This window comes from Papaver somniferum, chromosome 2 (assembly GCF_003573695.1).
Source record: "Papaver somniferum cultivar HN1 chromosome 2, ASM357369v1, whole genome shotgun sequence".
Classification (NCBI taxonomy): Eukaryota; Viridiplantae; Streptophyta; class Magnoliopsida; order Ranunculales; family Papaveraceae; genus Papaver; species Papaver somniferum.
In genome coordinates, this window is record NC_039359.1 from 16,370,689 (window position 1) to 16,392,966 (window position 22,278).

Consider the following 22,278-nt stretch of genomic DNA (forward strand, 5'->3'; position numbering starts at 1 on the left):
CTGGATTGTGGTAAAAAGATGGAAGAACATAATACAATGCCTCACTTCAACCAACTTCAGGCACTCATACAGAGAAATTAATTTGTCTGCTGATACAATGGCAAAAAAAGGGATTATTGCTGGAAAGGGGTGAAGTACTATACTATGATACAAAACCGAATTTTCTTGGATGTTTGGAGAGGGAAGATGGTATATATTTCAGATTTTGTTGAATAGTTTTTCTGTAATAAGTAATAATTGGTAAACTTTATATTTACATTTTTGTTACTTCACAGCTGAGACTAAAAGCTCTGGATGTTAATCTTTTGTAATTTTCTGTTATTTCTTTAGTAATAAAAATTAAATGATTCAGAAAAAAAAGAAGAAGTCAAACCTCATAATCGTGTTCCTCCTAAAAACAGGGATACTAACGATACTGATGATGAGGATATGCCACAGTGCTTCAAGTGTAAAGGTTTTGGTCATTTTGCAAATGAGTGCCCGAACGTAGAAAATACACTGGAAACAAAGGTCTTGTTACAATTGTTGATGAAATGTCTGATCCCTATGATTCTAATGAAGACGAAAAATCAAGTGTTACACTCTTCTGTGAAAATGTTGATTTTGATAATTGTAGCAATACGTACATCAATCTCGATATTCTTCCGGGAGAAACTTCAACCACTTTGGAGGATAACATGTATTTTTCTTTGTCTACTGGAAATTCTATTTCTAATTTTTCAGGTTCTACCATTTGTCTAGCAGACTGCACAGTTATGACGTCCGAACCATTCTCCATATTGACATGTTCTTATTGTACTCTCAGCGGCCATGAACTCTCCAAATGTTTCAAGTACAAACATAAGATAAGATATGTCAACAAACTTCAACGAATAGCACTGCTCGGTCGAACTCACAAGCGTTGCTATCTCAAGCTTGTTGTCAATGTTAGAGCATTGCTCGGTCGAACTCGCATGTGTTTCTATCTCAAACATGTTTGTCAATATTAGTGATCAAAACTATATGTCTTGATTTCTAGTTTACTTATGACTAAGTCTAGGATAGTCAAGTGTAGTTGAAGCTCCAGACTCCATGGCGATCATCTTACGAAGACGAAGAACTACTCCAGAAACCGGTGGAACTTCATCCGACTAAAAGGTATGTGGAGACTTGAACTTATCTATCACTCAAAAGTCTATTCTATCTCCTACTCTTGAGACAAAGTCGTTTAAGTATGATAGTTTTCATACATACACATTTTCTATTTCGAGCCGAGTTTACTCGACTATCTTTTTCTTGAAATATGTGCTGGTAAGCTTTTGCTTTAACCATTTTCATCTTTACCCGTGACATAAGTCATGATGACGTTTCAATCTTGAAAATATCTTTGATGATGATAGTCGTGAATAACGATTGTTATAATATTATAAAATAATGTTTCAATGATTGAAATGTAGAGTTGAGATTACCATCTATGGATATAAGCATATATAGTGTGTTCGGACATTAGTGTATAAATCCATGTACCAGAAGCCAAGTGCGTGCATATGTGTGCATGCGGTATTGGTGAAGGAGAAAGTTGAGTACGCGTACCCACGAAAGTTTTCATACCGAAAATTTCTGCTGGAGTTTGTAAGTTTGCAAACTAGTAAACCAGTCACCTTAAGTACGCGTACCCGTATGCGTACCCACGGAAGTTTTCGAACCGAAAATGTATGTTGAGTTTATAAACTCAAATATGGTAGCTAAGGTACGTATACCCGTACGCGTACTCAAGCTGGTGATATCTCAAATCGGTGGTTCATGAACTTAAAACAATAAATTATAAGGAATGCAGTCTTTGCAAATCGTGGCTATATTGTTCATGAATTGATTCAAGTGGATCAAACCGATTTTGTTTCAGTTGTGTCTATGAATAAATACCTAAGCAATTGAACAACTCTTCAGCTAGTTCTTATGAGTCATTTGAACTAGTTATGAGAAAGATGAATACGATTAATATGAAAGTGCTCATATGGCTAACCATTGGTTAACTATTTGTGAACCAACTAAGTGTTCACGTTTAGGTACGGTTACTCAAACCTAAATGAATACATTTTATTTATGTGTATGACAAGCTAAGTTTCGATATAACGGTTGAAAGATTTAGCTTGGTTGAATCAAGTTTTTCATCTAACGGTGAATATTGAATGCTTTGTTACCAAGGTAACTTAGATTGCAAACCCTGATTTGAAAACTATATAAAGGAGACATCTAGCATTTGGAAAAACTAATCCCTACACCTCCTGTGTGATACTAGTTAGTTTTCTAGAGTCGATTCTCCTTTAACCTTAGGTTTCTTCTCGAGATCCTGTAGGTTAACGACTGAAAAACTTCATTGGAATTGTGAAGCCAGACGAAGCTACTTTTCTTGTAGTTGAGCGATCTGATCTTGCCATTTTCTATCGTACGAGTTCAATTGAATAATTGTCTTGAGATTATATCTCCGATAGGGCAAGATAAAAAGAAATCACAAACATCTTCGTCTCATCGTTTGTGATTCCACAATATCTAGTTTCGCTACCATACGATTTAGATTATTGTGAGGTGAACGATAATACTAGCCTGTTCTTCGAGAATATAAGACTTGTTTATCAATTAGTTCCTGTTCACCTTGATTTATCAAAAGACAGAACAAAAACTCTTGGGTATTTCTGTGGGAGATAGATTTATTCAATTCTATAGATTTTTCCGTGTGAGACAGATTTGTCTATCAAGTTTTCGACTTTGGGTCGTAGCAACTCTTAGTTGTGGGTGAGATCAGCTAAGGGAATCAAGTGCGTAGTATCCTGCTGGGATCAGAGAAGTAAGGAGCGCAATTGTACCTTGAATCAGTGTGAGATTGATAAGGGTTCAACTACAGTCCAGACCGAAGTTAGTTTGTAGTAGGCTAGTGTCTGTAATTGCTTAATACAGTGTGGTGTTCAATCTGGACTAGGTCACGGGGTTTTTCTACATTTGCGGTTTCCTCGTTAACAAAATTTCTGGTGTCTGTGTTATTTCTATTCCGCATTATATTTTGTTATATAATTGAAATATCACAGGTTGTGTGTTGTATCGATCAATTGTGAAATCCAACCTTTGGTTGTTGATTGGAAATTGATTGATCCTTTTGGTCCTTGGTACCATCCAAGTTTATATCTCTTGTATTTAATCAAGACTCGCAGATTTGCTTGAGTAAGAATTAAATCAAGAAATAGAGATATTAACTCCTCGATATACTTTTCTCTAGATTGAGTCTGACTGTCTAGTTGATTCTCTAGAAAGTATATTGGAGTTAGTCCATACATATTTCTAACCGAAATAGTGGGTGAGGTTGTTAGACCCCCACTTTTTCAATTGGTATTAGAGCAGGCAAACACGTTCAAGACCTCAAAAGTGTGTTCATAGCGATCGAACTCTATGGACAGAGGTGCTATCTCTATTAACGTACCACCAGTCTTCGACGGATCTAATTACTTATGGTGGAAAATTGCTATGTGATCTTTTCTTCAAGCGCGTGATTTTCAATCTTCGGTATATGTTGTCAATGGCTATGATGCTCCCGTTGTTGCAGTAGGTAACGTTAATGTTCCAAAAAATATTGGCGAATACGATGCTGCTGAGATACTTGCTGCAAAACAAAACTCCGACGGTTTGAATGCCATCACACATGCCATTACCCTAAATCTTCAGCACCATGTGTCAAATTGCACTAGGTCTACAGATGTGTGGGATATCTTAAAAACCGTATTCGAAGGTAATACCAGTGAAAAGGAAGCTAGGCTTCAAAACCTTAATTACGATTGGGAAAACCTTCGTATGGCAGATGAAGATTCATTTGATGAGTTTAATCACAAAGCGTCTGAAATTGTTAATGCATCTTTTGCATTGGGAAAGACTATTCCTGAAAAGGACATTGTGATGAAAATTCTCAGATCGCTTCCATCTAGATACGACTCTAAGAAGCATGCCGTCGTTGAGGGAAATAACCTAGATAATCTCTCCAGAAATACGCTGGTTGGGAAGCTTAAGATCTTTGATCACGAGCATTCATCCAAATCTAAGGATGTTGCGCTCAAAGCACTAAAAGACACAAAATTACTTGATAAAAGTAAAAATGTGTATATCTCTGGAGAAGATCATTCTGAGATATATTCATCAGATGAAGATCTTGACAAATCGGTCTCGATGATCACAAGACAGTTTAGAGATCTTCTATTAAAGAGAAGTAAACGTTTCTCCAGAGATAAGGCAAAAGCATCAGTCAAACCTCATAATCGTATTCCTTCTAAAAACAGGGACACAGATGAAACTGATGACGAGGATATGCCTCGGTGCTTTAAGTGTAAATATTTTGGTCATTTTTCTAACGAGTGCCCAAACGGTAGAAAATACACTGGGAACAAAGGTCTTGCTGTGACACTTGATGAGATGTCTGACAATTATAATTATGATGAAGATAAAAAATCAAGTGTTGCTCTTCTATGTGAACATATTGACTTTGATAATTGTAGCATTACATACATCAATCTTGATAATCTTTTAGAAGAGAGCCCAATCAAGATGGAAGAATCAATTGACCCTTCTTTTGGAAACCCTTTGTTTAATGTTTCAGGATCTACCTTGTGCCTAGCATCTTGCGTTTCAAAGGCGCCTGAATCATCTTTTGCGTTGACATGCTCCTATTGTTCTCTCAAAGTACATGAGTTTTCAAAGTGTTTCAAATGCAAACACAAGATGAGATATGTCAACAAGCTTCAACGAAGATCAGATCGTCTAGATACCAATCTTAAACTAGCGGAGAAGACAGCTGAGGTATGTAAGATCTTATCTTCCTCGAAGAAATTAATTTCCAAGAAAAATACAAACCATTAGAGAAGAAAGTATGGTCAAATCGTTTTGACAGACAGGGGTCCGTGGATTCCTCCCTCGAGGAACACGGTGGACAAATTGTTGTTCACCGCAATACAACTTGATTGTGTTGTTTTGTAAATTTTGTTTCATGTGCCTGATCAAAAGAAACAAGATTTTGTACCTCTCAGGCTTTAAGAAAGTTTTTTTTTTCTTCTTTTCTTAGTTTTTAGGAATTCCCTGTCTGTCATTAAAAAAAGGGTTATTTTCGAAAATTCTACTCTTTTTAGGGTTGTGAGTTGGACGTGTGCGAACCTGTTTAAAGGTTTCAAAACCCTACATTCCTTTTTCCTTCTCTGATATTCTTTATATCTTAAGACTGCTTGTTGAGGTTTGATTGTGAACTCCTCTCACAAAACCGTGCTTTCATGGATACTCCAAGCACCTTGTCTTCTGATGGGAAAGATATCAATATGATTGTTAAGCCATCAATCACTAAGGAAAAAGAGAAATCTCTATTATCTCCAACTTTAAAGAGAAAAATAAGGAATGTGAGGAAACCAAGAGTTGTTCCTTCAAACTCTCAGAAGTTTTCTGATGTTCTTAAAGAGTTGAAGTTGGCAAGAAAATAGATTCAGGAAATAAAGGCTTGTGTTTTAAGATCATTGGAAATTCAGAATGCCCTGGTTCGACATCACCATCCAAGAAGGTTTATTGATATTAACTCCTATCTTCATGAACCATATGTACCAATGGTTGTTGACGACAAGGAGTTCGGGGACGATAAAGAATTCTTCAAAGGTCTTAATGTTTAGTAAATCTTCTTATGAGAATTTTATTCTTGTTTTGTTTAGAAGAATAACTAGAGTTTGGAATAGCCATTATTGTGAGTACACATAGCTATGTCCAATGTTTTCATCTTCATGTTTTTAGGTTTATTTGTTTAAATTCTAAAAGATTATTTTGGAAGATGATGATTGCAGTATTAATCTTTATGGTTTTATATATTGCAATATGTTATAGAATATGTGTGTTTGCGTCCGTGAACTATTATTATCCCATACGATGTCAAAAGTTACTCAAACCTAAATGAATACATTTCCGGTGTCTGTGTTATTTCTATTCCGCATTATATTTTGTTATATAATTGAAATATCACAGGTTGTGCGTTGTATCGATCAATTGTGAAATCCAACCTTTGGTTGTTGATTGGAAATTGATTGATCCTTGGATATTGGTCTTTAGTACCATACAAGTTTATATCTCTTGTATTTAATCAAGACTCACAGATTTGCTTGTGTAATAATTTGCTAGAGCATTGCTCGGTTGAACCCACCAAGCGTTGGTATGTCAAGTTTGGTTGTCATATTTTAGTGAATCAAAACTCATGTTAAGAGTCGCTTGATTATGTACTAGAGTTAAACTTCGTATAGGTTAGCTTGAAATTATTAGGATATGAGACATTACAAGTATTGCGAAGTTTTGAAAATGTGAAGAAGCAAGGAGCTACAACGACAACAATCATCCTTCCACTTAAGGTTAGTGATATTTGAGTTGAACTGTTTCATTCCCTAACTTATCTTTCAAGTCGTGCATATTGAAAACATAACTGCGAAGCATATATGAACACTAGATAGACATAGTATTAAGGAATACAATACGAGGTTTATTGCTTAACCATTAAACTTTGTAGATAAGACATCGCCATAACCATTTGAATGCTATTGTGACTATGTATGGGTATGAGGTGAGGACTTCATCCTAGGGAACAATGTTTACATGTATTCTAAGGAAGTAAGTTCATAAACTTGTTTGTGAACCGAAAAGGAAATTTCCAGGAGTTATTGGTTTTGTTATTCATTGCATATCTTATCAACAACCAATATGTGTGATAGAGTATAACCGCTCACAACTTGTGGTGTTCTTGGTAGAACTATTCACAAAGTCATGACTTATGTATTGGTATAAATTTTATTAGTAAAACCAATCTTAAGTAATCACCTGTGGTATGATAGGATTATGTCTGACCTTGGGTAAAGGGAACCGATCCTTGTAAGGGAAAGGGAACCGATCATTGTAAGGGAAAGGGAACCGTTCCTAGTAAGGGAAAGGGAACCGATACTTGTAAGGGGTGCAGTACATCAAGGGGAACCGATCCTTGTATGGGGTGCAACAAGGTTTATAGCAGAAAGGGGAACCGATCCTATGGACTTGTGCAATACATATAAGTTAGATACCATATATATATGGGGAACCGATCCTAGTACCTAGTCAACTGAATCTTTGGGAATCTAGTGTGACTATGCGTAGTACTCACATGGAGGTAGAACCGAAATGTTTTGGTAGAACCGTTAAACCCATGATTTTGATTGAATGTTAGTTTGATCAATCACATAGTTCTTGAAAGTCAGATGAACCAATTCTAAACTTGTTTGGAAGTGTGGCAAATCGGTTTCAAGGTTGTAAGTGTGAAAGAGAACTTACAAAGTAAAGATGTCGACAACTTTGAACACGTGCTGTGAATGTTTATTTCTATAATTGTTCAAAGATATTCCTTAACGGCTAAGGGAAGAGAATCCCAGGATCGAAACATAAGTAAGTTAAGAATCTTTTAGTTAAGGTTATTAATTTCACTTTGTATGGAAATTACAAAATTAGTAATGTGCATTTACTAATTAGATTTTCCGAGAGATTTCGATCGTTATTTTTGGACAGAGCATTTCCAGGAATTATGGAAACCGAATTTGTGCTTTAATGAATATCTTGAGAATATTTTCGGTTTTGGAAATTCCTTGGTGTCCAAACTTCCTTGTCTATAAATACACGAAGTTTGCCTTTCTAGCAAACTAATCCTTCGTAATAACATATTTACTCTTTTGTTGTTGTTACTGGTGTAGCCGCCTATCGGAGAGGAGAGTAATCTAATTAGGTGAAATCTCTTACGGCCGCTCAGTTTAAAGTCTTCTTTGGGATTGAGAAGCTCTAGCGCGACCCGTTGGTGGGAAACTAGATAATTGCGGTTTATCTTTGTTTTCGATTGATTTGATTGACTAACGGTGGTTGAAATCTGATTGCACCTAGTTTGTTTATTCTTGAGAATCTTCTCTTCTGATATAAGATTCACTCAAACTAGTTCAGAGTTTCGACAGGGATCTTTAGACTGTTGTTAGTTCTAAAGACGATCTTGTGATAATCCATTGTTAACAGACTCCGTTCTGTGCGTGATTGATCAAAAGAGATTCAAGTGATTGTGTGCAGGTTTTTATTGAAGATTTAAGAAGATTTGAAGACAAATAAGATATTGAAGATCTGACTTGGGTTTTACAATCTTTGGTGTGCACAATACTTGTTTCGGTAAAAGAGGATCCAATTAATAATCGGTTTATCCTTATGGTAGATAGGATTGATTAATTGAGTAGATTGGCATCAACACGGTTCTTCGGATTAAAGGTGTTGTTGGCTTAATCTTAATCGATTACCTTTGGGTGATTGATCATAAGATAGATCTAGACCCGACGAAGGAGTTTATGTTTAGATAAACGGAAGAGCCTTTGCCCGACTCATATCACTTGGTTGAATAGAGTTTATACCAAACAGATTTTTTGTTCCTTTACTGTTTGGAATACGAACCAAAGGGATTGATCCAAGTACGTGACTTATTTATAAGTTGGAGGCATGGAAATACATAAGGAACTAGGTGAACTATAGGGTTAGTTACTTGGTCTCAACTATACGAAGTTAGGGTAATTTTTTGTAGCGGATTAATCCTGAGAGTATTCAATTCTGGACTAGGTCCTGGGGTTTTTCTGCATTTGCAATTTTTCCTCGTCAACAAAATCTTGCTGTGTCATTTACTTTTATTTTCCGCATTATAATTGTTTTATTATAATTAAAGTAAATTACACAAACGTTAATTCCTATTTACTTGATAAGCAATCCTATTATGTTTGGTTAAGTATGAACCTTTGTATCAAGTAAACATACTTAATTGTCGCATTGTCTCGATCTCGTATCCATATACGATCACACGAAGTGTGAACCGATTAGTTGTATTGTCTGGACTCAGTCTATAGACAATCACTTTCAGAGAAAGGACTTATAGGTAGGAAAAGTTTTAGCTTGAGGTATATTTGGGCACCCTCGCCTTTTCAATTGGTATCAGAGCAGGCAGACACGAAAAGATCTAACAATCAGTGTTTGGTGCGATCCAACCTATAAGAATTGAACCTATGACCGAATCATTTAACGTAGTTGCAGGATTTGATTACTTTAGAAAATCGTGGTGGAAATCACGTATGAAGTATGTAATACTCCTATTCCTAAATTTGTTAGGGATCATGCTTATATGTCTTGAGTGACTTACATGTTCCTTTGGTAAACATAGGATTGTATATCATTCTGTTGAGTAACAATGGTATTAAGGCCTATGTAACAGGTTGTATCCTGAAAATGCGTAAGATTCCTCTTATGATTTTTGTGAACCATGGATATTTTGTTCCTATTAAATATGGAATATTAAATATATTTTGGTCGGACTACCAAAGTATATACATGCATATTTTCAGATATAATTCTGTCAATGTTTTGCTCTCTAGGATGCGATTTTGGGAAATATGTATTCCTTTAAGGAATAAGTTTTCAGTTAATAATTTTATTAACAATGGATTGCTTCATGCACCTCACAACTGTTTTAATGAAGCAAGCGATCTTTTGAAATATTATGTGGTCTTTGATTCTGATGATATTTCCAACAAATATCATATTTTGTTCAAAATTTTCTCTGTATACTCTAGTAAACTTCAAGTAACATTATCACATTCTGGTAATAAAAGAGTACACAAACTATTGGACAAAAACTTGGAATCAAACTGAGCTAAAGATCCAGTCCATATAAAACCGGTTTTCCAAAAGAAAGACCTAGATGCAAAATCGGAATTGTTTCCCCACAAGCCACGGTTTCCGATTTTGGGTGTATTTCCTAAAACTAGTTATTTCCGGTTTTTGTTGACAAATCTTCCTATAAAAGATAACCTCTTGATATGTATTCGAACATATTGGTAAAGATTGCTCAAAATCGTAACTAGGGATTCTCATATTTTCGCAAATATGAGAAAAGGGAAATCAAGAACTAAATCCCGTAATAAACGGATCAGAATTGAAGATAGGGATGAAATCAGATTTCCGAACAGTATTGATGACAAGCATGAACTTACAAGATTTGTTGATAGCTCTTGCTTTAGAAAGTACGAAACTCTCAAAGGAATGGTTTCACGACTGAAAAGAAGTTTAATCCGGATGTCCGAAATAAGGACTATGTGAATTTTTTTCAAGAAAGGAACTGGGGAAATCTTTTCGATCTTGAAGAATATTCACCTGATATGGTAAGAGTATTCTATGCCAATATTCACAATATTGATCACAAAAAACTCAGCTTTGTGATTTTTATTGGTAGAGAAATCTGTTATGTTAATCGAAATACTATATCTAATGCTATTAAATACAGTGAGGAAAGTAATCACATGATTACCGAAGTTGAAATTGATCACGATACCATTTCAACAAGTCTCATTGGAAAGAAGGTTGCATGGGAAAATGATAGACTACCAACAAAGGATATACCCCTTCATCGTAGGGTTTTTGGTAAACTTTCTTTAGCAACCATTTTTTCAAGTACAAGAGATAAATCAGTCTGGGATAAGATATTTGCAGAATTTATCTTCCTTCTTCTCAAAAAGGATACTCAAATAGATATTTGCGGCATCATTGTCAGTCAAATGATCAAGATATCAGATTTTATCTCATCTTCTGGTATCAAGAGGAATCTCGATTTTCCGTGCATCATTACCAAAATCCGTGAATCAGTCGGAGAAGAAGATTTTGAAGATAAATTGAGCATTAATGTTGTGACTAATAAGACTATAAGTCAAATGACTGGGATACAAACCCACTATGATGGTGTTGGAAGAATTTCACCAAATTGTTACAAGAAGATGCTTCTTACTCAACTTGGAAGCATAGGTAAACAACTTGACTGTTTTCAGAAACAGGTGGGCTTTACTGCTCGAAAAGATATAGAGACTCTTAAAGGAATTCAAAATTTTGAATCAGAGTTTTGGGATCAGGAATCAAAAATCGAAGAAGAGCGACAAAATGCACCTGGTCCTAAGGATTGTACTTCTACGGGAGTAAAAGAAGATTAAATCTCTTCTAGAAAAATAGACAGTAGTTTTTGATTTCATTCAATAAAGTCTATTATGAATAAAACTATCCTATTATGAATAAAATTAATTGATTGGTAATTTTTCTTGTGATAGTTTTCGGTTTACGTAGCTTGTGCTTAATTGCTTTTATCTTATTGCTATGTATGTTTATGGGATGTTTGATTTCGGTTTTACTACCTTAATATTCAATCTCATATATTGTGAACCCTTATGGTTTGGGTGACTTTTTGATTTAGCGGGATTAAGTTCTAGCCCTAGTAGCTAGGATTTATCAAAGGATCATGAGGGGTTCTAATAGAAACAATATGTGAAAAAGTCACAATATGTTGAATCGGTTATGGTTTAGCATAAAAGCATATGTGTTTCGATGGTTTTCAACTTTTGCTTGCAATTGTTAAAACCGGTTTTCAACCTTTATCTGGTAAAGGTTGAGGTGAGTTGTTATTCTTTTGTTTCTGCATAAGGATGACAACGTGGTGATATTTCGATATCAATTCTCCCTGGACGAAGATGTTATGATATTGGAGAAGTGGATGCGAAATTTGAGGTAACAATCTTGTTAGTTAATTGTTTTCCTGTTTAAGAAAAGCCTGAGTTTATATTATATATATTTTTGTTTTTGCTTCACAAAATTTAGATTCAATTGATATTTATTCCATGATGTGTGTGTGGATGTATGTTTCAATTGGTTCCTGTTAAGAAAAACTATTGTTATCATGCTTTATTGTGTGGTATCAATCGTTTAGGCTTACGAAATTTCGGTACAATTGATGTGTGTGTGATTCAATTGGTTCCGGTTAAGAAAAACTATTGTCATCTTGCTTTTGTATGGTATCAATTGTTTAAGCTTACAAAATTAAGGTGCAATTGCGGTGCTTTTAATGTCTATGTTGTTTCAATTGCTTCCGGTTGAGGTGAATAATTATGCAAGTTGATTTATTTTGGTTTGTATGAATTATTTATGGCTTAACGAAATAATTTGTGTACGGGATGAGTTGTTTAGTCCAATTCGATTCCGGATAAGAAACTAAGTTAATTCTGATCTTAGTTTGTCTTATCAAAGTGAGGTTTCGGTTATTCAAGTCTAATCGAATGCCTAAACAAGGAAATGCTAGTTAACTAACCTAGTGTTTGGCTTGTTTAAAATTGAAATGTCTAAGTTTATGGATAATTAGAACCTGATGAGAAAAATGGAGTTTATCTTTATTTTGGTCTTATCGAATTAAGCGGTTGTTTTTGAACAATCGGTTTAGCAAAGGGACTAATGTGATTAGTTGTTTTTGGTTTGCTAAACTAAATGGGAAAAATTGTTTCGGACAATTGTTTCCTTGGTAACATATCAAAATAAGATTACTTGTAGTTTCGGTTTTGATAGTGGTTATCAGAGCATGATGTGTGGAACCCTCGTGCCTAACTCTACAGGTTTGCAAGTCTATTCTGAGATTTGTAAGATACTTTTAGTGTTGTCCTTTATTTTTTCGTTTCTTTGTCATTTTTGTGACAAAAAGGGGGAGAAATATATGGAGTAAACAGGTGGTGCTGGTATTGATTTTTTATTGATTGGCATCACTAGAGAAAAGAACATTGGTACTTGAATGTTTTATCTAACGAAAGAGTGAAAGCATAGACTAAGGGGGAATAACATGTCATATTGATTGGTATAACAAAGACGTGCAGATTGAATATCTACCTATATTCCTTAGGGGGAGTATTTGTTTTTTATTATAATATCAACAACGGCATTTTCAAGGATTGAATGTAAGCAGTTTTACTGTGCTATTGAATCGGGAATCAAGCGGAGTGTAATGAATTCTTGTAATTTGTATATCCACATGATGTAAGAGTTTTCTCACTAAAATTGACAAAGGGGGAGATTGTTAGAGCATTGTTCGGTTGAACCCACCAAGCAGTTGGTATGTCAAGTTTGGTTGTCATATTTTAGTGAATCAAAACTCATGTTAAGAGTCGCTTGATTATGTACTAGAGTTAAACTTCGTATAGATTAGCTTGAAAGTATTAGGATGTGAGACATTACAAGTATTGCGAAGTCTTGAAGATGTGAAGAAGCAATGAGATACAACGACAACAATCATCCTTCCACTTGAGGTTAGTGATATTTGACTTGAACTGTTTCATTCCCTAACGTATCTTTCAAGTCGTGCATATTGAAAACATAACTGCGAAGCATATACGAATTCTAGGTAGACATAGTATTAAGGAATACAATACGAGGTTTATTGCTTAACCATTAAACTTTGTAGATAAGACATCGCCATAATCATTTGAATGCTATTGTGATTATGTATGGGTATGAGGTGAGGATTTCATCCTAAGTAACAATGTTTACATGTGTTCTAAGGAAGTAAGTTCATAAACTTGTTTGTGAACCGAAAAGTAAATTGCCAGGAGTTATTGGTTTTGTTATTCATTGCATATCTTATGAACAACCAATATGTGTGATAGAGTATAGCCGCTCACAACTTGTTGTGTTCTTGGTAAAACTATTCACAAAGTCCTGACTTATGTATTGGTATAACTTTTATTAGTAAAACCAATCTTAAGTAATCACCTGTGGTGTGATCGGGTTATGTCTGACCTTGGGGAAAGGGAACCGATCCTTGTATGGGGTGCAACAAGGTTTATAGCAGAAAGGGAAACCCATCCTATGGACATGTGCAACACATATAAGTTAGATACCATATATATGTGGGGAACCGATCCTAGTACCTAGAACCGAATCTTTGGGAAGCTAGTGTGACTATGCGTAGTACTCACATGGAGGTAGAACCAAAACTTGTTTTGGTAGAACCGTTAAACCCATGATTGTGATTGAATGTTGGTTTGATCAATCACATAGTTTTTGAAAGTCAGATGAACCAATTCTAAACTTGTTTGGAAGTGTGGCAAATCGGTTTCAAGGTTGTAAGTGTGAAAGAGAACTTACAAAGTAAAGATGTCGACAACTTTGAACACGTGTTGTGAATGTTTATTTCTATAATTGTTCAAAGATATTCCTTAACGGCTAAGGGAAGAGAATCTCAGGATCGAAACATAAGTAAGTTAAGAATCTTTTAATTAAGGTTATTAATTTCATTTTGTAGGGAAATTACAGAATTAGTAATGTGCATTACTAATTAGATTTTCCGAGAGATTTCAATCGTTATTTTTGGACAGAGCATTTCCAGGAATTATGGAAACCGAATTTGTGCTTTAATGAATATCTTGAGAATATTTTCGATTTTGGAAATTCTCTGGTGTCCAAAATTCCTTGTCTATAAATACACGAAGTTTTCCTTTCTATCAAACTAATCCTTCGTAACAATATATTTACTCTTTTGTTGTTGTTACTGGTGTAGCCGCTTATCGGAGTGGAGAGTAATCTAATTATGTGAAATCTCTTATGGTCGCTCAGTTTAAAGTCTTATTTGGGATTTAGAAGTTTTGGCGCGATCCGTTGGTGGGAAACTAGATAATTGCGGTTTATATTTGTTTTCGATTGATTTGATTGACTAATAGTGGTTGAAATCTGATTGTACCTAGTTTGTTTATTCTTGAGAATCTTTTCTTCTGATATAAGATTCACTCAAACTAGTTCAGAGTTTCGACAGGGATTTTTAAACTGTTGTTAGTTCTAAAGACGATATTGTGATAATCCATTGTTAACAGACTCCATTACGTGCGTGATTGATCACAAGAGATTCAAGTGATTATGTGCAGGTTTTTATTGAAGATTTAAGAAAATTTGAAGACAAAGAAGATATTGAAGATCTGATTTGGGTTTTACAATCTTTGGTGTGCACAATACTTGTTTCGTTAAAAGAGGATCCAATTAATAATCGGTTTATCCTTGTGGTAGATTGGATTGATTAATTGAGTAGATCGGCATCAACACGGTTCTTCGGATTAAATGTGTTGTTGGCTTAATCTTAATCGATTACCTTTGGGTGATTGAACATAAGATAGATCTAGACCCGACGAAGGAGTTTATGTTGAGATAAACGGAAGAGCCTTTGTCCGACTCATATCACTTGGTTGAATAGAGTTGATACCAAACAGATTTCTTGTTCCTTTACTGTTTGGAATACGAACCAAAGGGATTGATCCAAGTACGTGACTTATTCCTATAAGAACAACATAATCTAAATTAGGAAAATAAAATAAATAGTAAAAGTAAATGAATATAAAATATTGATACAAAAAAGAAATATTTGTTTTTTGTGTTGCTGGTGAGGGTGGGGGAAAGAGATACAAAAATAAAACAGTAACCTGCCTCTGGAGAGCCTCTTTTAAATAAGACATAAGTGTCGTTCTGGATGATTCAGCAGATGTCATCCATTTAATGCACAAAATCAGGATGATTTAGAAACAAACTATCAATGGATCTTGATCAAATGGCAGGTATATCCGCCAAATCTTCCATATCCTCCGTGTTGAGTACATGGAAAAATACCTAATGTAAATTACTGCATTCCAAGATACTAACATTAAGACTTTGAAGTTAAAAATAAAAAACCAAAATCAATTGTAATCCTACTGCTTCGTAAACAATATTGTGGCTCGTATCATATATTAGGAAGATAAACTCAACATACCTTGAATTAGGGCACATCAAATCACCATCTCTTCCGCTACCACTACCTCCATGATCTCCCCCACCAAGACACCCTTCCCAATCTCCTCCTCCTTGGTATCCACCACCACCACATGCCAAACATGTTACTTTGTTACTAAGAAAAATCTTGTTTCTTTTTTTATCTCCCCCACCTTGATATCCATCACCAAGACACCCTCCCTGATCTCCTCCTCCTTGGTATCCACCACCACCACCTGCCAAACAATCCACAATACTTATGTTTCTTTATTACTAGAAATCTCTTGTTTCTTTATTACTAACAAAGCGAAGATAAGCTTATCGGTTCATTCTGGGTCGCCAAGCGATGTTCGAACTCCTCCCTAACCTCGCCAAGCAACGATTCCATCAGCTGTATGAGCAGATAATAGTGTTATCTGTTAAGTAAGAACCAACAGAGAGTTAGTGGGATCAATGGATGGATGGTTGAATTTAAAAACATGAGAACTACCAGTCAAGCTGGAGCACCTATACCATTAAATGTTGCGTCATCTTTCAAACAATAATCAACCGAAGTATAGTAATCAAAAATGTAGTTAACAAGACTAAGATGTACAACTCTAATACATCTCCATGAGCACTGCCAGACTAAGATGTCCAACTGAAATGATAATTACAAAGGAACTCTGGAAAATCATGAGGTTTGTAACTCTGGAAAATCATGAGGAGGCACCAGCAGGACACGAGATGTGCCTTCTTAGAGAAGGTGAACAGGTTCTACGAACTGAGCATTCCAGTATTTCTCACGTACATCACCATGAACATAAACAAATCTACAAGCAAGATCCTGTGCCGAAGCCAAATAAACTGACCTCAAGTGTAATAGGGGTATGATCGATACTCAATCTTATAATAAAATAAATCCTAGCATGTATTGAACCACCTCATAGCTTAAAATATATGAAGATTTTTTGTTTTTGGTAAGCCAAGAAGTGGAACTTGTTATTCGAATATGTTGGTGTGTCCCATTAAATGACAAAAACACTATAAGCAAGCACACAAAAGATGTGTTCATCAAAAATTGTAGTATAACGAAACTGAAATATACGTAGTTGATGAACTGCTATTTCTATATACCTCAAACTGCAGGTTTGGTATTTATATTAATCAACTTCTATACCATTATAAGTAAATCCATTGCTGAGCTAAGTATACACACACATTCATACAAATTTCTGGAATTGACAACTGCAAACAACAATCAATTGAACCGTCAATCTCAAACAAACAAAAAAATCCCATTTGATAAATCCCTAAAATTCACACCAGCATCAATCAAAGCAAAAACAAAATTAGGGTTTCCCTTACCAACAACATACCAACGAAGAGGTATAATCTTGAGTTTCGGTACAATTACTAATTGCTTTAGACAACACACAATTACTCTCGAATATTGTTGGTGCTCCTCATTGACTGTTCTTCATCGATTCACAACAAATCCTCAAGAACTGATCTGCTGATGGATTTTGTTAATGATGAGCATCGAGAAGAGCTGATGAATCTTCGTTTCAGCTGGTGTTGATGAAGAGAATAGAGAAGAGCTGATGTTATTGATTGATTTTTTCGATAGATCTTCGATTTCGTTTGTGTTTATGAAGAGAATAGAGATGAGGCCAAATGAGAGAGAGTGGGAGGCGCTGGTCCTGGTAGATAAAAAAGAAGATAAGGTAGGGTTGGATTTTGGATATATGACAAGGAAAAAGGGTAGAATAATCTTTCTCATGTAAAACGATTTTACATATCTGGGCTAAAAAATAAGACTAGTGTTCCCACCCACGTAACCGGTTCACACGCGTATAATGTTGGTGTTACCTTGCACACAAGTAGGACACACATGTGTTATGGTCAGCCGCTGCGAATCGCAACACCGCTAAAAAATTCGCAACTACTTCCTGCAGTTACAAATTATGCAACTGCGTAAGAGCTGTTGCAAAATTCTGTTGTTAATCGGGAAAAACGGTGTAGTGATCCAATTAATAATCGGTTTATCCTTGTGGTAGATTGTAAAAAAGCGGGGGTCTAACAATACCACCCAATATTTCGCTTAGCAATCTGTATGGACGGACTCGAATATACTTTTAAGAGAATCAACAAGACTCAATCAATTAAAAGTATATCAACAAGTTTATATCTCTTTCTTGATTTGATTTACTCAAGCAAGAACTGCGAGTTCTAACCAAATACAAGGAATATCTTGGATGGTACCAAAGACCAATATCCAAGGATCAATCAATATCAATCAACAACCGAAGGCGGATTTCCAATTGATTGATTCAAACGCACAACCTGTATTATTTCAATTATATAAACAAATATAATGCGGAAATAGAAATAACACAGACACCAGAAATTTTGTTAACGAGGAAACCGCAAATGCAGAAAAACCCCGGGACCTAGTCCAGATTGAAAATACACTGTATTAAGCCGCTACAGACACTAGCCTACTCCAAGCTAACTTCATACTGGACTGTAGATGAACCCCAATCAATCTCCCACTGATCCAAGGTACAGTTGTACTCCCTATGCCTCTGATCCTAGCAGGATACTGCGTACTTGATTCCCTTAGCTGATCTCACCCACAACTAAGAGTTGCTACGACCCAAAATCACAGGCTTTAACAATAAACAAATCTGTCTCACATAGACAAGTCTATCAAAGGATCAATCTGTCTCCCACAGAAAAACCCTAAAGTTTTTGCTCCGTCTTTTGATAATAGTCAAGGTGAACAAGAACCAATTGATAATCCGGTCTTATATTCCCTAAGAACAACCTAGATAAATCGATCACCTCATAACAATCTTAATCGTATGGTAGCGAAACAAGATGTTGCGGAATCACAAACAATGAGACGAAGATGTTTGTGACTACTTTTTATATCTTTCCTATCGGAGATATTAATCTCAAGACAATCAATCTGATTGTACTCGTACGATAGAAGATGCAAGATCAGATCACACAACTACGATAAAAGTAGTATCGGTCTGGCTTCACAATTCCAATGAAGTTTTTAAGTCGTTAACCTGGTTTTAGAAGAAGAAAACCAAAGGTTAAAGGAGAAACGACTCTAGCACGCAAACTAGTATCACACGTGAAGTGTGGGGATTAGTTTTGCACAATATTAGATGTCTCCTTTATATAGTCTTTCAAATCAGGGTTTCGCCTTGGTCACAAAGAAAACAATATCCACCGTTAGATGAAAACCTGATTTATATTCAAGCTAATATTTGTCAACTGTTAGATCGAAAACTTAGATTGTTATACACAAATTAAATGCACGCTTCTAGGTTTGTTACCGTACCCAAACGTGTACATTGTTGGTTCAACAATAGTTAACCAAAAGGTTAGCCATATGAGTATTTCATACCAACCATATTCTTCTTCACCATAACTAGTTCAAATGACTTCACATGAACTAGTTAGAGAGATGTTCAATTGCAAGGAAATATTATGTACTACACAAGATACAATTGAAGCAAAGATGATTTGATTCACTTGAATCGGTTCATGAACTTTTATATCCACGGTTTGCAAACTGCATTTATTAGTCTTTTTAAGTTGAAGTTCAGAACTCATCTTCAGATATATAACCTTCTTAAGTTCGCATACTAGGTTCCCAGACTTAAGCAACCGGGCAGAGTTTACAAACTCCAGCAGAAAATCTCGGCAAAGACTTTCCGCCGGTTCGCGGACTGGTACTCACACAACAAGTTTGTCAACTCCAGCAGAAGTTTTCGAGATGAGAAGTTCGGCAGTTCGTGGACTTGGAAACAAGCCATTCTTGATCAACAAAGTTCGTAAACTTTGGTTCAAGGGATAGGACTTATGCACATATGTGTTTCCACAATAATACTTATGTCCATCATTGGTTATGTAATCTAAACTCTCATTCCAACCATTATAACATTCTTAGAGGACGTTATACAGTTGTTACACCATTTCTCGTCAAAGCAATTTTCAAAGTGATTGAAACATATCATGACTTTCGTCACTAGGTAAAGATAAACATGGTCGAAGCGAAACGCTTACCAACACATATTTCGAGAAACGCTTACCAACACATATTTCGAGATATAGATAGGCGAGGTATACTCGGATCGAAATACCAAATGTGTATAATCTAAGTCTATATATAGCTTACGACTTTTTGTCTCAAGAAGTAGGAGATAGAGTAGATAGACTTTTGAGTGACAGATAAGTTCAAGTCTTCACATACCTTTTTGTCGAGAAGTTCCACTAGTTCCTTGAGTAGTTATTCTTCTTGTATGATGAGTCGCCATGAAATCCTTGAGCTCAAGTACACTTTCTATCCTAGTCCGAGATTTATCTATAGTAGACTAGAAATCAAGACTTATAGTTTTGATCACTAACATTGACGAACATGCTTGAGATAGCAACGCATGCGAGTTCGACCGAGCAATGCTCTAATAGATTGGATTGATTAATTTAGTAGATCGGCGTCAACACGGTTCTTCGGATTAAAGGTGTTGTTGGCTTAATCTTAATCGATTACCTTTGGGGTGATTGAACATAAGATAGATCTAGACTTGACGAAGGAGTTTATGTTGAGATAAACGGAAGAGCCTTTGTCCGACTCATATCACTTGTTTGAATAAAGTTGATACCAAACAGATTTCTTGTTCCTTTACTGTTTGGAATATGAACCAAAGGGATTGATCCAAGTACGTGACTTATTTGTAAGTTGGAGGCGTGGGAATACAGACGGAACTAGGTGAACTATAGGGTAGTTACTTGGTCTCAACTATACGAAGTTAGTGTAATTTTGTGTAGCGGCTTAATCCTGAGAGTATTCAATTCTGGACTAGGTCCCGGGGTTTTTCTGCATTTGCAGTTTTTCCTCGTCAACAAAATCTTGCTGTGTCATTTACTTTTATTTTCCGCATTATAATTGTTTTATTATTATTAAAGTAAATTACACAAACGTTAATTCCTATTTACTTGATAAGCAATCTTATTGTGTTTGGTTAAGTCCGAACCTTTGTATCAAGTAAATATACTTCGTTGTTGTATTGTCTCTATCTCGTATCCATAGACGATCACACGAAGTGTGAACCGATTAGTTGTATTGTCTCGACTCAGTCCATAGACAATCACTTTAGGAAAAAAGACTTATAGGTAGGAAAAGTTTTAGCTTGTGGTATATTTGGGTACCCCCGCCTTTTCAAAATTAAATCAAGAAATAGAGATATTAACTCCTCGATATACTTTTCTCTAGATTGAGTCTGACTGTCTAGTTGATTCTTTAGAATGTATATTGGAGTTAGTCCATACATATTGCTAATCGAAATATTGGGTGAGGTTGTTAGACCCCCGCTTTTTCAGTCAAGTTTAGTTGCCAAAACTATAAGTATTGATTTTTAATCTACTAATAGATAAGTCTCGGATTAGGATAGAAAGTGTAGTTGAGCATTAGACTTCACAACATTCATCGATCAAAGACGATGAACTACTAAGGGGAGCTTGTGGAACTTCATCAACATAAGGTACGTGGAGACTTGAACTTATCTATCACTCAAAAGTCTATCTACTCTATCTCATATTTGAGACAAAGTCGTATAGCTATATAGACTTCAATTATACACATTTGATTTTTCGAGATGAGTTTAACTCGCTTACATATTTCTCGAAATATGTGTTGGTAAGCTTTTGCTTTAACCAAGTTTATCTTATATTCTTGGCGAAAGTCAAAAGATGATCATGTGAAAATCGCCTTGTAACATATTACATGATTTTTTTGAGACAGTCATTTGATGTAGACTCAGAATGTTTCGTATTGATCATTCGATCACTTGAAAATTGCTTCAAAGCTAATAGTTTGTGTGAGACAGCTATTGTCGTCTTCTAAGAATGTTTCAATGATTGAAATGGGAGTTTAGAACACTTAACCATAATTGGATTATGATCACAGTATGCGTACTTGCATATGTGTTGATCCAAGACCGGAATGTAGTATGCATACCTGTATGCGTACTGGCGAGGTCAGGTAAAGTTCGGGAGCTAGAGTATGCATACATGTATGCATACTGGCGAAGTCAGTTGAAGTCCGGGTACTATAGTGTGCGTACCTGTACGCGTACTGGATTCAACTGAAGCTTGGAAGTGTATGACAGTATACGTACCTGTTTGCATACTAGCGAATACAGTCCAAGTTCGGCTACTTAGGTATGCGTGCCCGTTTTCATATAAACAATTGAACAACTCTAGAACTAGTTTCATTTGAGTCATTTGAACTAGTTATGGTTGAGATGAATAAGGTTGATATGAAAGTGTTCATATGGCTAACTTCAATTAACTATTGTTGAGCTAACAAGGTGTACACGTTTAGGTATGGTTACTCATATCTAAATGAAGTCACTTTTTATTTGTGTGTAACAAGCTAAGTTCGATCTAACGGTTGAAAGATATTAGCTTGACTCTAATCAGGTTTTCATCTAACGGTGAATATTGAATACTTTGTTACCAAGGTAACATTGATTGCAAACCCTGATTTGAAGACTATATAAGGGAGAACTCTAGCAACTGGGAAATCTAATCCCCACACCTCTTGCGTGATATTAG

General features: G+C 35.6%; 1 long non-coding RNA gene across 2 annotated transcripts; it reads right to left on the reverse strand.

The window, feature by feature from the left end:
* Positions 1-15,230: 15,230 nt before the first annotated feature.
* LOC113347014 lies at positions 15,231-17,343 on the reverse strand. 2 transcript variants are annotated; one of them, XR_003358696.1, is made up of 4 exons: positions 17,011-17,343; positions 16,780-16,890; positions 15,665-16,079; positions 15,231-15,535 (listed from the first exon to the last, which is right to left on the reverse strand). It is a non-coding gene; the product is annotated as an uncharacterized LOC113347014 (long non-coding RNA). The 2 variants fall into 2 exon arrangements; XR_003358695.1 differs by lacking the exon at positions 16,780-16,890.
* Between the last annotated feature and the right edge of the window lie 4,935 nt (positions 17,344-22,278).